At 41.0% G+C, this 10,825-nt stretch overlaps 1 protein-coding gene across 2 annotated transcripts in view; it reads left to right on the forward strand.

Moving 5' to 3' along the window:
• Positions 1 to 10,277, forward strand: part of FLCN (folliculin) — a 35,085-nt gene extending 24,808 nt beyond the window's left edge. Inside the window, exons 14-15 of one of the 2 annotated variants that reach the window (XR_006196822.1) lie at positions 9,800 to 10,035; positions 10,186 to 10,277. The gene's annotated coding sequence lies outside the window, so the exon portion shown is untranslated. Of the gene's footprint in view, positions 1 to 9,799; positions 10,045 to 10,185 lie in introns of both variants that reach the window. The other variant, XR_006196821.1, reaches the window with a different exon arrangement.
• Positions 10,278 to 10,825: the final 548 nt, after the last annotated feature.

The following is a 10,825-nucleotide window of genomic DNA, read 5'->3' on the forward strand; positions in this document are numbered from 1 at the left end:
CAAAGGGGCAGAGAACATTCAAAGAATGGCTAGGAGTGCCTGGGTGTCTCAGTCAGTTGAGCGTCAAACTCTTTTGATTTTGGCTCAGGTCATGATCAAAGAGTCGTGGGATTGAGTCCTGTGTTGGTCTCTGAGCTGAGCATGGAGCCTGCTTGAGATTCTCTCTCCTGCCCCCCACCTCTGCTTGCATGTTCTCCCTCTAAAATAAAATTAAAAAAAAATTAAGTAAAAGAATGGCTAAAAACTAACCAAATTTGGTGAAAGATAGGAACATAAATATATAAGAAGCTCAGAATCTCCCAAGTAAGATGGACCCAGAGCCACACTGAGACACATTCTAATCAAACTTCCAAAAGACAAAGAGCAGATCTTGAAAGCAGCAAGAGAGAAGCAAATCATCACATATGGGGATCTTCAATGAGAATGTATACAGATTTCTCATCAGAAACGTTGGAGGCCAGAAGACAGTGGGCCAATATAGTCAAAGTGCTCAAACAAACCCCCCTGTCAACCAATAGTCCTATCCAGCAAAACTGTCCAAAAGTGGGGGAGAAATCAAGACATTCCCGGATAAAAGAAGAGGCAGTTTGTGATCACTAGAACTGCCCTACAAGAAATGCCCACAGGAGTTCTGCAAGGTGAAGTGAAAGACACCATCAATACCTCAAAGCCATATGGAGAAATAAAGATCTCAATAAAGGTAGATCATGAGCAATTATAAAAGCTAATATTGTAGCAATGGTATGTAACTGTACTCTGTTTCCTGCATGACTTAAGCACACCTAATAATGTAAAAGTTAGTACTAGGGTGCCTGGGTGGCTCAGTTGATTGAGCGTCCCACTTTGGCTCAGGTCGTGATCTCTCATTCCATGGGTTCACGCCCCACATTGGGCTCTGTGCTGACAGCTCAGAGCCTGGAGCCTGCTTCTGATTCTGTGTCTCCCTCTCTGCCCCTCCCCCACTTGTGCTCCCCCTCTCTCTCACTCTCTCAAAAAATAAAAATAAACATAAAAAAATATTTAAAAAAAAATCTCCCAAGAAAGAAAATCCTGAAGTCAATGGCTTTACTAGTGACTTCTACCAGACATTGAAATAACTAACTTTCAAAAAAAAAAAAAAGAGGAAAGAACACTTCCTAACACATTCCATGAGCCAGCATAATCCTGATACTAAAGCCAGAAAAGACACTATAAAGAAAACTACAGACCAATATCCCTTATAAGCATTGATGCAAAAATCCTCAACAAGATACTAACAAGTAGCATAGTAAAAGGTCCATACATCATGGCCAAATGGGATTTATTTCTGGGATGCAAGGATGGTCCAACATAAGACTATCAGTGTAATATACCATGTTAGTAAAAGGAAAGGGAAAAACCACATGTCATCTCAATGCAAAAAAAGCATTTGACAAAATTCAACACTCTTTCATGATAAAAATATAATATGTAATCAATATAAAAATATATAATTATTATAATTAGATATATATAATAAAAGTCATATATGAAAAACCCGTGGCAAACATAGTACTCAGTTGTGAAAGACAAAGGTTTTCCTCGAAGATCAGGACCAAGGTAAGGTTGGCCACTTTCATCACTTCTATTCAACACAGGACTGGAAGTTTTAGCCAGAGCAATTAAACAAGAAAAAGAAAAGGCATCTAAATTGGAATGGAAGTAGTAAAATTATTTGTTTGCAGATTAGATGCTCCTTATATATAGAAAACCCTAAAGACACCACACAAAAGACATTAGATCTAATACAGGAATTCAGCAAAGTTGTACAATACAAATCAACACAAAACAGTTGTATTTCTATACATGATGAACAATCTGAAAATGAAATTATAAAACAATTTCACTTATAACATCAAAAAGAATAAAATAAGAATTAACCAAGGAGGTGACAACTTGTACAATGAAAACTACAAAACAATTGGGGGAAAAAAAAACAATTGCTGAAAGAAACTAAAGTAGACATAAATAAATAGAGGGATGCCTGGGTGGTTCAGTCGGTTGAGCATCTGACTTCGGCTCAGGTCATGATCTCCCCGTTCATTAGTTCGAGCCCTGCGTCGGGCTCTGTGCTAACAGCTGAGAACCTGGAGCCTGCTTCGGATTCTGTGTCTCCCTCTCTCTCTGCCACCTCCCCCCACTAGCTCACGCTCTCTCTCTGTCTCTCAAAAATAAATTAAAAAAAAAAAAACGTAAAAAAAAAATAATAAGTGGAAACACATCCTATGTTCACAGATTGGAAGACTTAATATTGTTAAAATGTCAATATTATCCAAAGCGATCTGCAGATCCAATGCAATCCAATATCAAAATCCCAAAAAATAATTTTTTGCAAAAATAGGAAAACCCATCGAAAAATTCATATGGAACCTCATCCAAACGGCCTAAACAATCCTGAAAAAGAACAGATCTGGAGGACTCACGCTTTCTGATTTCAAAACTTACTTTGAAGATACATAATAAAAAGTGTGGTATTGGCATGAAGACAGACATATAGACCAGTGCAATAGAATAGAGAGCCCAGAGAAAAAATCCTCACAAATATGAACAAATCATTTTTGACAAGTGTGCCAAGACCATTCAATGGGGGAAGGCACGGTCTATTCAACAAATGGTTCTGGGGAAACTGAATGTCCACATGCAAAAGAACAAAATTAGGCCCTTACCTAACACCATATATAGAAATTAACCCCCAAAAAGTAACTCAAAATGAAACCAGGACCTACATGTAAGAGTTAAGATGGCAAAACTCTTAGAAGAAAACACAGGGCAAAAGCTTCTTGATTTTGAATTTGGCAGTGATTTCTTGGATATGACACCAAAGGTACAGGTAACAAAAGAAAAAATAGACAAATTGGCTTCATAAGAATTTAAAACTTTTCTACATCAAAAGACACTATCCACAGAGTAAAAAGGCAAGCCACAGAATGGGAGAAAATACTTGCAAATCATACTAAGGGATTAATATCCAGAATATATAGAGAACTCCTAAAATTTAACAATGAAACAACCCAATTCAGAAAATGGGCAAACGACTTGGATAGGCATTCTACTGAAGAAGATATATGAAGGTGGTTACTCTGGGCGGGGGGGGGGAGGGAGTGGTGGGGACAGGAAACAAGTGTTGGGGAGAGTGTGGGAAAATTGGAACACTTGAGCATTGTTGGAGGGAATATAAAATGGCTCAGCCACTGTAGAAAACAGTGTGGAGATTCCTCAAAAAATTAAAAATAGAATTACCATATGACCCAGCAATTCCACTTATGGGTATATACCCAAAAGATTGGAAAGCAGGGTGTTGAAGAGATATTTGTGACCCATCTTCATAGCAGCATTATTTGTAACAGCTGAAACATGGAAGCAGTTGAACTGTCCATCGACTGATGAATGGATAAGCAAAATGCAGCATATCCATACAATGGAATATTATTTGGCCTTAAAAAGGAAGAAAATCCTGTAATATGCTACAACATGGATGAACCTTAAGGACATTATGCTAAATGCAATAAATAAATCACAAAAAGACCCTCTATGATTCCAATTATAGATCATACTTAGAGTAGTCAAAATCATAGAGATAGAAAGTAGAATGATGGCTGCCAGGGGTGGCAGAGAGGCAGAGAGGAGAGAGGGAGTGGCGGGGGGGGGGGGGCAGGGAGAGAGAGAATCCCAGCAGGTTCCATGCTGTCAGCACAGCGTCCCACACGGGGCTCAGACTCACGAACCATGCGATCATGACCTGAGCCAAAACCAAGAGTTGGGTGCTTAACCAACTGAGCCACCCAGGCGCCCCTTAAGATTTTATTTTTAAGTAATCTCTACATACAACATGGGGTTCAAACTCAAAACCCAAGATCAAGAGTCGCATGCTCTATCAACTGAGCCAGCATGTGCTCCATCAGTGTGAATATCTTTAATACCACTGAACTGTACACGTAAAAATAGTTGAGATGGTAAATTTTATGTTATGTGCATTTTAACACAATTAAAAAAGAAAACCAATGACACCAGTGAGTGGCCAATTCTCTTTGGTATGGAAGTTTAAGCTGCTTTAGTGATTTTGGATGGTCTTCTCAAAGTTAGTGTTTGGAGTTGATCATGGAGACAAGGTAACACTCATTTATTCCAAAGACAGGTGTGTGCTTAACATTTTGTTCAACTTTGGGGAATAGTTCGTCCATTAAAAATATTTAAATTTTTTTTCAACGTTTTTTATTTATTTTTGGGACAGAGAGAGACAGAGCATGAACGGGGGAGGGACAGAGAGAGAGGGAGACACAGAATCGGAAACAGGCTCCAGGCTCCGAGCCATCAGCCCAGAGCCTGACGCGGGGCTCGAACTCACAGACCGCGAGATTGTGACCTGGCTGAAGTCGGACGCTTAACCGACTGCGCCACCCAGGCGCCCCAGTCCATTAAAAATATTTAAAGACAAATCCGTTTGAAAGGAAGATGGTGGGAAGCATACCCAGGTGACCTGGAACCCTTAAACTGGCAGCTGTAGGTCTTGGTCATCTTCTCAGACTGGGAGGAAACTCCAGGCTCACACGGGTAAAGGGTAAGTGTTGGGGGGAAAGATGACTTCCCACTGTGCCCCTTATCTTTGGGTACAGATGTTTCTCTTTTTCTGGGGAATGACATTCTCTGGAAACCTTGCTCTCATGTTCTAAAGAGGATTTTGCCAGTTGTCTGCCAGGCTACTGACCGACTTCCCTTGGCGGGTAGAACCCAACGTCAGTGTCAGGTTTCATTTTATGGGAATGTGTGATCTAAATTTCCAACATACAGTGAAGCTTTTATTGACAAGAATGGGCAGGTAGGGCCATATATTGATTGGTTTTTATGGGCAGTTGTGGCCTTTTTCACCTGAGAATGTGCAGCTCTTGAAGACTGATGGCCATCAGAGGTGAGGGTGCAGAAGACATGGTGGGCAGATGAATCTGTACTGACCTAGTTCGACTCCTGGCTTGGGGACTGAGTCTGGTTTTGTGCTTTTGTGGCTTTTTTGCACTAACTGGGAGAGAGAAAACATTCTGGGTCTTGAGCTTTCCCTTTGTGCTTGAAGGGTTGCAATACTTACACTTTTCCAAGAACAGACCATCTGGAGCATTTGTTCAGAGTATTGGGCAATGACTTAAGCATCTTTCCTAAATTCCTCCATTTGAAATTCTTTTTCTTTAATGTTTATGTGTTTATTTTGAGAGACCATGCACAAGGGAGGGTGGTGCAGAGAGACAGAGGGAGAGAGAGAATCCCAAGCAGGGCAGAGCCGGACAGAGGGTCCATCTCTTGAACCGTGAGATCATGACTTGAGCCGAAATCAAGGGTTGGACGTTTAATGGACTGAACCACCCAGGCATTCCTCCATTTGTAATTCTTAAGAATGTCCCATTAAATACTAGTGGTATTTAACACCTCTTTTTAAATCCTGCCAAAGTTAGTAACATAACTTTTTACTTTGAATATTATTTTTTGTCTTAGAGCCTATTTTATCTGATACCGATATGGCAAGTCCACCTCTCTTACGGTTGCCGTTTGCATGGTGTATCTTTTTCCATCTTATTTTCAAACCACTTGTGTCTTTGAATCTACAGTGTCTCTCTTATAGGCAGCATCTATTTGATCTTGCCTTTTTAGCCTGTCTGACAATCTCTGTTTTTTGATTTGGAGCTCTCAGTCTACCTGCATTTAATGTAATCATCGGTGTGGTTAGATTTACATGTGCCATTTTGCTACTTTTATTTAATTTTAGAGACAGCGAGTGAGTGGGGAAGAGGAGCAGAGGGAGGGAGGGAGAGAGAGGGAGAATATTAAGCTGGTTCAATGTTCAGCACGGAGCCCGACTGGGGACTCAATGCCACGACCCTGGGATCATGACCTGAGCCAAAATCAAGAGTCACTCAACTGACTGAGCCACCCAGGAGCCCCCATTTTGCTCTTTTCTGTATCTCTTATGTCCATTTTCTATATATTTATGTTTCTATATAGAAAACATTTGTACGTTTCTATATAGAAAACATTTAAGACTTAAAAATGCTTATATTGTGGTAATATATATAACCTAGAATTTGCCATTTACACTATTTTTAAGAGTAGAATTCAGTGGCATATTATATTTATAATGTGTCTCATGTCTTTTTGTTCCTATTTTTAACGTGTTTATTTTTTGTTGAATGACTATGTTTTAGAACACAATTTTAATTTTGGATTTGTAAACCTAGTTTTTTAAGTTGTGTGTGTGTGGGGGGGGGTGCTCCAGGGATTACAATATGCATCTTTATTTTTGTTTTAATTTTTTAAATTTATTTTGAGAGACACAGAACATGAGCAGATGAGGCAGAGAGAGAGGGAGAGAGAGAATCCCAAGCAAGCTCCACACTGCAGAGCCTGACACGGGGCTTGAACTCATGAAACCATGAGATCATGACCTGAGCCAAAACCAAGAGTTGGACACTTAACTGACTGAGCCACCCAGGTAACCCTCACATTTAGGTTTTTAATATATTTTGAGTTTATGGGTGCGTGGCTGGCTCAGTCAGAAGAGCATGCAACTCTTGACTCAGGGTTGTGAGTTCAAGCCCCATTACTTAAAAATAAAATTTTAAAAATTCATTTTGAGTTTATTTTTGTGCATGATGTAAATGACTTCTTTTCATAAGAACAGTTTTAGGTTCACAGCAAAATTGAGGGAAAGGTACAGAGATTTCCCATATACCCTCTGCCCCAACACATGCGTAGCCTTTCCCATTATTAATATTCTGACCACAGTGGGCAGTTACAATTGAACCTAATTGACAGTTTGCATAGACTTTATTTATTTTAATGTTTATTTATTTTTGAGACAGAGAGAGAGCATGAATGGGGGAGGGTCAGAGAGAGAGAGGGAGACACAGAGTCTGAAACAGGATCCAGGCTCTGAGCTGTCAGCACAGAGCCTGAAACAGGGCTTGAACTCACGAGTCATGAGACCATGACCTGAGCTGAAGTCGGACGCTCAACCGACTGAGCCACCCAGACAACCCTTGCATAGACTTTAAAAAATAATTTGTGTTTCTCTAAGGAGTATCTGTGGACTCATTATCATTATATTTTCCTTTAATTCTTTGAACATTTCTGTAAGAATTGCTTTGAAGTGTTTTTCTACTAATTCCAACATCTGGGTCCACTCAAAGTCAATTTCTATTGGCTGCTGTTTTCCCTGTATGTTGGTCACACTTTCCTGCTGCTTCGCATGTCTATTATGTTTTCGTTGAAAACTGACATTTTAGATAATATAGTATAGCAATTCTATTACATTCTATTACATTTTTCTAAGGTTGTTTTTCTTTGGAAACGTGCCTGGACTTAAACTGTAGAATCTCTCCCTCTGTAGGGTGACGCTGGTGTGTCTGCTCAGTTTGTTGTTTTTTGTTTTTTTTTATATTTATTTTTGAGAGACAGAGAGAGACAGCATAGGCAGGGGAGGGGCAGAGAGAGAGAGAGAGAGAGAGGGAGACACAGAACATGAAGCAGGCTCCAGGCTCTGAGCTGTCAGCACAGAGCCCGACGTGGGGCTCGAACTCATGGACTTCGAGATCATGACCTGAGCTGAAGTCAGACACTTAACCAACTGAGCCAGCCAGGTGCCCCAATGTTTTTTTTAATCCTTATTTTTATTTATGTCTAGAGGTCACTGCTGTGTCTTCCTAATGTAGTAGTCAGCCAATGTTTTTAGGCAGAGGTTGTACCCAAATATTTTAAGTCTGTGAGAATCCTGTCCTCTGCTGATCGATGTGTTTGTGGGTTGGGAACCCTTTCAAGCCTCCATTGGCTTTCGCTCTTCCCTGGCCTCTCCTGGGTCTCTCCCATTCATGCATAGCTCCCCAGTTCGCCAAGGATGTGTGGAGAGTGTAGGTCAGCTTTTCTATGGTTTTCTCACTTTGGGGCCCTTTCTGTCCTATTTTCTGGCTGGTCTGTGGCTTACCCCACCTTGGACCGGAAGCTTGGGTTGGTAAGGCTGCAGGTGTTTGTCATTCATTTCCCAACTGAACCCACCACTTTTAGCCAGCAAAAGTAAAAACCTAGATTTTAGGGTTTTGCAGCCGGTCCCACATTGGTAAGGCCACCATTTTTGCCAACTGAGCTGGGAGGGTGAACGGCTGGGAACAGCCTCCAGCAGTTTTAAAAAAAAAATGATGCCTCTCATTTTGTTGTCTGCCTTTGGTGGATTTCCAGCACCCTGAAGCGGTTGTTATTGACGATTTTCCCTAATACACACGCACACGCACGCACGCGCATGTTTGGTTGGTTGGTTGGTTGGTTGGTTGGTTGGTTGGTTGGTTGTTTTTACAGAGAGGAATTGACTACCTCTTTATATAGGACTGTGCTCACCTTCTTCTCATTCTTTACTGTCTTTTCAGGTGAAGAAAGTGAGTCTCAAAGAATGAAGCAATTCGTCCTAGGTCACGCAGCTGTGACGTAGGGGAGCTAGAATTACACTGTGGGGCTCTATTTGTAAATTAAAAAAGGCACTTTTAAGAAGTATGGCTGACATACAATAATTTATACTCATTTAAACCATACACCCTGACAGGTTTTGACATATGCGTATGCACATTAACGCCATCAAGATAGTGAACATCTCATTGTACGTTTCTTTATACTCTTTCTTCCCTTCCCACATCTGTAGGCAACCACTGATTTACTTTCACTCTAGTTTGCATTTCCTAGAATTGCATGTTGGTGCAACCACACAGAATATACTTTCTTTTGTCTATCTTTTTTCACTCAGCATAATTTATCCATATATATCAGCAGTTTGTTTCTTCTTATTGTGAAATAGTATTCCATCGTATGGACAGGCGAGGGTTCGGCTATTTATCTGTTGATGGATGTTTGTATTATGTCCAGGTTTGGGTTATTACAAATAAATCTGCAGACATTTGTGTACAAGTCTCTGTGCACACACATAGACGTGTGCTTTCATTGCTCTTGGGTTATATTTAGGAGCGGTATAGCTGGGTCATACGGAAGGTGAACGTTCAACATTTAAAATAAGTTTTAATTTGGAATAATTTTAGATTTACTGACGTTTCAAAGATAGCACAGACAGTTTAGTTTCCGTTATTATTAGCATCTTACATCCCTATCATGCATTTGTCAAAGTGAAGAAACTGACACTGATACGTGACTATTAATTAAGCTCCAGACTTTTTCACATTTCAGCCCTTTTCCCAGTTACACTATCTTTCTGTTTCAGGATCCAGTTCAGGGCACCACATTGCATCTAGTTGTCAAGTCTCCCCAGTCTCTTCTGGTCTGTTACAGTTTCTAAGCGGTTCCCTTCTCTTCATGACCTTGGCAGTCTGGAAAAATACTGGCCAGTTATCCTGTGGAATGGGATAGCAAGTCCTTCCATCTGGATTTCTGACGTTTCCTCCTCATGATAGAACTGGGTGTATGAGCTTTGGGAACAACCACCGCAGAAGTGAGGTGCCCTTCTCATATATCCGGGGTATGTAACATTCACACATCTCTGGTGATGGTCACTATCACTTGGTTAAGGTGGTGTTTACAAGGTTTCTCCCCACTTTCAAAGGGGCAGAGAGATTTAGTTCTCCCTCCCGTAGCAAGGAGTAGCTACATATATTATTTGGAATTCTTCTGTAAGGAAGACACGTATCTTCTCTCGTTTCTTTATTCAGTCATTTATTTATAGCAGTATAGAGTCGTGTATATTTATCTCGCACTTGGGTTATAAAAACTACTGCAAATATTTATTTTGTTTCTCCGTTTGCTCCAGTTTTGGCCACTGGAGTCTCTTTTAGGCTACTCCTGTGTCTTTTGTTCCTGCTGCCATGTCCACATGCTCAATTTCTGGTACTACAAGATGCCGAAAATACATCTACAGTCTCCGTGCCCAACCCCCAGAATCTGTTATTTCTTCAAGGAGAATGGTGTTTGGAAACTAAGATCTGGGACCTAGCATGCTCATTATTGCAGAAGTGGCACTGCTTCTGGGCCTCTTGGGGGACTGAGGTACGTGAGGTATGTCAAAACTGACATAGTAGTATTTTACTATAAATACTAAGCTAACCATGAGTTCACTGTGGTGTCTCTGACCCCAATCCAGTACCAGAGGGATCATTCAAGCCTTCTCCGGTGCTTATCTCTTACCCCATCCAACAGAGAGAAGAACCCTGGCTCCCACTATCCGCCAACCAACGACTAATGCACTCGACCCCAGTGCGCGTGTATGCAGTTCCCCGCCTTGGGAAATAAAGGTATCACCCAGAGTACAGTGTTTACGGGCAGCTGCTGTTGTGTTTAGCCTTGTGGTTTCCAGTTAAAACGTGGTTTCCCAAAGTTACTTAGATCAGCTCCTTTCCCCCCATCTGGGGAGTCTGTTTTTTAATGGATGGAAGTCATGAAGACCATCAGCTGGTTACAAGGAGGAGACTGTGGAGTTATTTCCTTTCAAAGACCATAGACAGACTTCAAATTAACCGTGGAAATTCCTGACCAGGATTCAAGAAAGAAAAAATAGAAAAAAGAAAACTTAGCCCTTCTCTCTTTTCTCTCCCTGTGAAAGTAACAGCCCCTCCTAAGTGATACAGTGGGTCCAGTGCTTGCTAAGACAGGACCGCGGCCTTCTTACGTTTTCACCGTGCTTATGCTTAAAGCAGAACGAACAGGCATCTCCAAATAACAAGTTTATATTGGGAAAGTGTAGAAACACAAGGGGCTTAAGACTGGCTTTGGGGCCATCCCCATCACACCGCTGTCTCTGACACTTTGAGTTCAAACCCTGCCACCAGCTTAAGCATTC

The sequence above is a fragment of the Panthera leo genome, chromosome E1 (genome assembly GCF_018350215.1).
Source record: "Panthera leo isolate Ple1 chromosome E1, P.leo_Ple1_pat1.1, whole genome shotgun sequence".
Lineage (NCBI taxonomy): Eukaryota > Metazoa > Chordata > Mammalia > Carnivora > Felidae > Panthera > Panthera leo.